This window comes from Furipterus horrens, unplaced genomic scaffold (assembly GCF_987537825.1).
Source record: "Furipterus horrens unplaced genomic scaffold, mFurHor1.1.pri manual_scaffold_12, whole genome shotgun sequence".
Classification (NCBI taxonomy): domain Eukaryota; kingdom Metazoa; phylum Chordata; class Mammalia; order Chiroptera; family Furipteridae; genus Furipterus; species Furipterus horrens.
Window position 1 is genome coordinate 29752711 of NW_028327182.1, and position 8013 is coordinate 29760723.

An 8013-nucleotide genomic window follows, 5' to 3' on the forward strand; every position below is an offset into this window, starting at 1 on the left:
AGCATAGAACTACATACAGAGTTAATTGGCCCATTACAGAGAGACTGTTTGCTGTCCTGACAGAGACCAGGGGGTCAGATTATCCACACTAACTTTTATCTTTGCAACCACCCACTGGGCAATACCTGCTTGATATGTAAAATGCAGCAATGGACATTTTCAGCACCAGATTCAGCACATGGAACCCAAGTGCATTATCGCCCCAAACAGAAATTCATCAGCAAGGCCAAGGGAAAACATCCTATGGCATTGGTGTACATGAAGTGTACACTAAAGCTGCCTGTTTCTGTGGCTCTAAAGAAGAAACTCATGAGGGCAGACATCTGTGAAACCTCCAGAAACAACCAACATGGACATATTAAAGTAGCTTAGGATTCAACTGAGATTTACTTATATATGACTGAGTTATGCTTGTGGTATGATTATCACTTAACAGAAGCAAGAGGCAACACAAGGATTATACAAGAAAACATATTTTTACTGTGTGCCAGTGAGTTTCTGTTCATGGGTGTTACAGATATTTATGGTTTTCTAAGAAACCATGTGATTTGAACTGTGAGGTACATGGTAGGTGAGATCTCTAAGAAATGGCTGCTAATGCCCTTCTATTGGCATCTGCATACCAGGTGAACCAGGGCAGTGCCACTTCTCTAGTTATTGCTACTTGTTTTCATTCTAATTATAGTTACTCAGCATATATATATATATATATATATATATATATATATATATATATATATTATGATCTCTTGATTTTCTATCACCCACTAGCACCAGATGCTTTATTTATTCAGATAAGTTATATCAATAATAATTAAAATATACAAAGAAATTAAATATACATCTTTCATCCAAACATTATAAACTGCATAAATCTGTTTTAGGAAAGGGTAGCATATCTAGGACTGCAACTTTTCTTACAAATTTTAACATGAAATACAGGGTTTGATTTTACCTAACATTTCTGGAAGGAATTGTATTCTCTATTCAGACATGGGAAGATAGCATGTATCTTATTTTCAAGTTTGGGTCTCTATGGAAGAGCCACACTTAAAAGGACATAAGCAGCATCATATCCATTATTACAGCATGAATCACCATTAATTCTTTGTAAAATTCATGAATTGATGACTAAAGTTTTACACTTTTACACATTTAACGCTACTTCTTGTTGTGCTGAGTTTTTCCTTAAAGTATAAGTGCACCAAGCATTTTTGAAGTGCCATGCACTGAGCTTAGTGTTTGATATGAAAAATTGAAGAAGAATCACTTGATTGCTCGGCATGGTTCCATGAACAGTGTATATTGTGTATGTGTGAGATGTGGGCATGGATATAGCCGGTTACTAAACAAATAATTTCAATAAGTGTCATTATAGATATTATAAGTGTTCACATGTGCTCACACACAGTCAAATAACTGAGTGGCTAGAGGAATCTTCTGGAGTTAGTATTGCAGACAGAGTTGACATCAACTAAAAAAAAAAATAACATCATTTTTGGGTTACTATGACTTTGTCTCCATAGATGGTGACTTAGCTGTTGACAAAATATAATATAATCTGAACACATTTAGTTTAATAATGTTACCTGTGTGAGCCTTTCCTTTTATATCAGTTTGAGATTAATCAACAAATACTAATATATTCATAAATTATTATATGTTTATTTTTAGTTCTAGTATTTAAAATTTCTGAAAAAATATTGTATATTTATGAATTAATATTAGTCATTGAAACATGGTTTACTCAACAGGGTAGTAGTGATGTATTACAATTACAGAGAGTAAAAAGAAAATCATGTTTTTATATTTAGATTTAGACATGGGAGGTGTCAAAAATAGCCTTTTCTTTTTCTCTCATGTTAAAATCAATAATTCACAGAATGTAATCTACTAAAATGCAAGATTATTTTAATAAATCTATGAAACCTTGTATCTGCTAAAGAAAATTGAAAATGAATGAAGCCAGAGGCCTGTTTGCAATGAGGGTGACAATTCTACCAATTGCCAGGTGTCAAAGTTAATTCCTTTTACAGTCTATGAGACACATTTTTTGTAACACTATTAGAATATATTTAAATCTGCACACTCTGAAAATGACAGAATTACAAAAAGCTGACTTCCATACTATGGATGGATTTAAGAAAAAAAATTTTATTGAGTCATGAAGACTGGAAAATCTTCAAGCTAATGATGTCATGTACATAAAAAAATATTACCTTTGAAGTGTCAAATGAGTACATTTACATACTATAATCAATCACAGCCTTGTCCAAGTATAGGCTATTATATGCATCAGTAAAATATTCCTCTCATTTTTTATTATTTTGCTAGCAAATAAAACAATGCCGTCAACAACAAAAACTTTTATAAAAATATCTGTCTCCAGGCTGCTTAATATAAAATAATAGATAGGGTTGTTTGGTATTTCTACACTTTTATTGTTGTTTAAATTCCCCATGAGGATTTAAAAATGTTACTCAGGGAAGAATTTGTGTTTTTTTTTTCCTTTTGAACAGAAGAAAGCAAGTATAATTCACATAAAGAAAAGGTGGTTTATAAAATTTACCCTGTAGAAATAGGGTTCTAAAAATATGCATTTTTAATACAATTCTATTTTTCTTTATTATTATTATTATTTGGAGATGAGATTGCATAACGCCACTCTCTTCTCAATTTTTACTATTTCACAATCCTGGCACATGTATTATGAGGGTATTTTAGAGAGCACTTTATTATCATTTGTTTATTATACAGTGTATGGTCATTTATGACTACACATCGAGAAAATCACCAAGGAATTCAATAAAACATAAACTACTTGACCTTTTAAATAATTTTCTAAGACAGTCACTTCATATTCTCCATAACAACAAATAATTCAAGATTAAATCATTATTATTTCTTGAAAAATTAGGAAACATATGTTAAAAGATAAATAAGTTTAAAAAAACCCACAAATTTAAGAATAAAGAGCTGAATTTTTTTTAAATTAAAAGTTTCATTCATTGGTGTTTGTCTGTGTGTGTTTCAAAAGTGAAGTAATTTTTTGGCACCAAAGATTTTAGATTTTCACTGAATACAAAAGAATTCTGAATATACAAGTATTATCCAAATCAAATTATCCTTAACCTAGAATAGTATGGAGAGCCTCGGGAGTGGTTAATTGTAATCTATCAGTAAGTAACACAGTGTAAGTTTCTAGCACATAGTTAGCCTGTTATGTTTTTTTTCCCGGCTCTGATACTTGTTAGTTATGTGAATTTGTGCAAGTTATGTGACATTTTGTGGTCTTAAGTTTCTCATCTGCAAAATCAGGATTTAATAATAATACCTAACTCATTGGTTACTATAAAGATTATATGAGTCTGAATCTGTAAAATGCTTAGCAAGTGTCTGATGTTTGCTATTTTTATTTATAAACAATATTTAAAATGATCAATTATAAAGCAGAAAAACAAAAGGGAATTAGAATTTTAAAATTTTAATACTACTAAAGTTTTATTAATTGTACATTTTCATTAAAAATCTCAAAATATTTTCTTTTTCTCCATGTTAAATAGTATTAGCATAGACATTCTAACAACCTTGAATATTTTCTCATAAAGTGTATATATATAATATTTTATATTGATTAGATTGAATAATACACTGATTTTTAATGCAGATGTTACTAAAAGACACTACAAAACAATAATCATCTTCAATTCAATGTCTCAAATATTTAGAGTTTTCATACTTCTTAAGGGAAATTTTTTTGTTAAATTGAATATTTTATGAAATGGTTTAGAAACTAATTTAATGCACAGATTATTATGTCTTGCAACATCTTAAAATTAAAGGCATAATTATGCTAATTTTGTCTATGAAGAGTCTGAATGCTTAATATATTGAGGGAGGAAGAAATGTTTCTGTATATTCATAGGTTCTTCCAGCTGGTCTAATAATTAAATAAACATGAAACTTATTAACAAGAGAAAATAATGAAATTTAATAAATACATATGCATGGGGACCCCACATATATGAGATGTTCAGAGACAGATAGTTAAAATGAAGTTATATATGACTTTCTTAGCTAAAGGATAAGTTGAAGTACTTTGGAGCTTCATGGGAAGACATACAAGAAGAACAGACAATCAGTAAATAGAAGTTTCCTCTACCTTACAAATAGGTCATAAAGAAAAGTTATTTCTGGTAATAACTTTTATTATGGGCATACACTTAATATAAATTTTTAAGGAAGAAGTAAAGTTTCTCTTGGGACCACTGGGTTTCGAATGTCTTCAGCTCAAAATAATCCATATAGTACATTTTAGGGAGAACTGTTAGAACCCTTTCAATATGCTATGATTTCATAGTCTTTAAAGGACTATTTGCATTTCAAACTCAGTTTTTAAAAAATTTCAGAGCCCCAACTCTTTCTACTTCTCTGCAAATACTACACAATTAACCAATATATTGCTAATCATCAAAGCCAGTAAGTAAATTTCATCAGTTTTTCACTCTTCTTTTGTGAGGTGTCCAATTCAGCTGGTCTATCAAAGTACATTAAAAAATGGAATATTGTGGTACATTTACACAATGGAATACTATTGAGCCACAAAAAAGAAGAAAATGTTACCTTTTGCAATAGCATGGATGAACCTGGACAGTATTATGCTAAATGAAATAAGCTAGTTAGAGAAAGACAAATACCATATGAGTTTACTTACCTGTGGAATCTAAAGTAAATACAGTAACAAATAAGATAGAAACAGACTCATAAATACAGAAATCAGCTGACAGCTGTCAGAGGGGGGGAAGTTTGTGGGTGGGTGTCAGGTTAAAAAGGTGAAAGGATTAAGCAAAAAAAAAATCATACACACAGACAACAATATGGTGATTATCAAAGGGAAAAAGAATGAGGGCAGGTAGAGAGGGTAAAGCGGGGATAATGGGATGGAAGGATTTGACTTTGGGTGGTGAATACACAAAACAATATACAGATGATGTAACATAAAATTGGACCCTTGCAAGCTATATAATTAACTAATGTCACCTCAATAAAGTCAATAAAAAATTCAACATAAAAACAAAATGAAAAAATAAAATGATTGCCCTACTTGATCAAAGCAGTGTAATTATTTCAGGTGAGGAGGAGAAAGATATACCAGAAGAGTTAAACTAAATTTTTAGGCACTGTGATTTCTGTCTAAAATAAAATAACAGGAACCATAAGAAATGAAATAGGAATGGCCTATATATCTAAAGTATCCATGTGAATTTCCATGACTGCAAAAGATAACATGAGTACCTGCTGGGTCTGGAAAATGACAGAGTCAGTTCATGTCAGTATATGCCAAGTAAGAACTGTTTCTCTGCCTTTAATTATCTACCTTTGTCAAATAGAACCTGCCCACCAAAGTGGAATATTACAACATAAGCATTTTGAAATCTATATTTTTATTAATAATAATATACATAATCATTACTAAAAATAACCATATTCACATTAATCTTAATACTTAATATTATCATATACTATAAAATTACTGTTGTAGGTGTAACCAATTTTATTGGTCAGCTTTCCCAGGAAACAGATTTGCATGAAAGAGGTATATTATTTTCCTATTTCCCAAGAAACAGATTTGCATGAAAGGGTATAAAATCCCTTTGCCCATGTCATTTCTACCTTCTATCCGTCTTACTGAAAATTTTGTAAATGCATAACATGGGTCGCTATTTTCCTATCATTAAATACCAGTCTTGTTGTTCTTCTCCAGAATTTATAATATTTCTTTAACATTTCCTATCTTTACATATAATGGTTTCCTTTTCACCTGTTGCCCTCTTTCCTACCCCACTCATGCTACATGAGGCAAACAATAATACATCAATACAAAACACTTACTTAACTTACAAACAATTTTGGCAGAACTCCATGGGGTTGGCTTTTTTATTTTTTAAACTCTATTATGCTGATTCATATGTTTAGTGAAGCAGACTAGTTTAGGTTGACTTTAGCTGGAGCAACTTGAACTACATGGTGTGTCTCCACAAATCCCTCATTCTCCATAGCCGAGCCATAGTCCCTTGGTGATTTCAGATGCATAAAAATTCAAATAGAAGAAATAAATAAATAAGTAAATAAATAAGGACTGTTCCAGCCTTTAGTTTGCCACATAGTTAAATAACAAAGAAATGCTGAGTTTCTCTAAGAAACCATAAACTCACAACTCATTCCCTTTATAACTGGCTTTCTAACTTCCTGGAATATTCAATTAAAACTTTTTATTTTAAACTCTCCAAATCAGTATTCAGACACAGATCAATTAGCACTTCTTTACTATAACTTTCCTGATTTATCAAGGAAGAATGAGAATATCTTCTGTGATATTATAACAATTAAACCATATCTGTTTTCTAACTATGTTATGTTTTAAATCCTCTCTACATTTCCTTTTTTGTTTCCCAAGTTCATATCAATGCTGTAAAGTACAAAATTCTTGTGAATGTAAGATACTGAACAAATACAGGTTATATAAGTTATAACCACCCTGAGGAGTGGTTTTTATTTCCTTTTTTTTTTTTTTTTACTTGGCTAGAGATAACTATCAAAAAAGAAATGAGAAAACATACTAATGAATGAATCTTAGTTAGAAAGAGCCTCTTATTTAACATTATGTCAGAAATTAGTGAATTACATTACTTATAATTACCCAGAGGGAAAATAATTCTGCCTTTTAACTGCTCTTTTGATTGTGAAATCTGTATTTTAAAGAATCATTAGTCACATGTGGTATTTTTCAGAAAATACAGAAATATGCTAAAGTGTTAATATTATATCACATCACATGACATTTTTTTCTACTCAATAGCTTTACCAGAAGAAATAGCAGATTCAGAACTTCCGTTTGGCACTTCTCAATTAATTATCTTATGAGTGTGCAAAGAATAAATTTTCAAATATTATCAATGACTTTTAAATATTTTTCTATTGAATACAAATATGCATATTTATCTCACACATTCAGGCAGTCCCAGGCATTTGCAAAAACAGATGTTCCTGGGAGTATATAAGCATACAGATGTGACTGTTACACTTATGTGTGGAGCTTTAGTTTCTAAGCTAGGACTGAAATCAACACCACAAGAGTGTTTCAGTGATTTATAGAGTCCTTCGTTTCAACAAACTAGAAAAAGGTCCTTAAAAGCAGCCAGATGTATAACACCGAGAGGTGCAGGAAAACCATCAATGGATTTGCCAAAAAACCAGATGCTGCCTTTGGAAGACAACTTCCCAGCTTGGCATCAGGAGCTCACAATGTCATCCAAATGATTCCTCCACACTTTGGAAGATAATATTTTCAAACATCCTAGGCACACAAAAAGCCATCTGAATAGCACTAAAGTTAAAGCATAATTAGTCTTTGGGGACTTTATTAAGGGATACAAAATGTACCTTAATAATTGCATTTTTTTCTTTAGACTTGAAAAAGAAGAAATAACTTTTTATGTATGCTTTAAATGCAATTATGCTAGCGATATGTGTCAGAAGAACCAAGTACATCTTAATATCTCTTCAATATAAAATTCTTTTCCAAGCCTGTTACACTTGGGGGGTATACAAAATCAAAATCAGAATGGAAGTTTAACTGGGGAACAGTTCCAAATAAGCATAGTGTGTGTGTGTCTTCTTCTTTTATGTTTCATATTGCTTTTGTTTTATGATTCTTATTACAAAAGCTAAATAAAATCACTAAAACTTAGTTTACTCTTTTATTTTTATTTTTGCAGAATTACAGACGTAGTTGGTTGATTTTTAAATTTTTATATATTTTTTATTTTTCAGTTACAGTTGACATATAATATTATTAGTTTCATGTGTCTACCCCAGTGATTACACATTATATGGGTATTACTAAATGATCACCCCAATAAATCTCATACCCATTTGACACTATACACAGTTTTTAGGATATTATTGACTATATTCTCTATGCTTTACTTTATTTCCCCTTGACTATTCTGT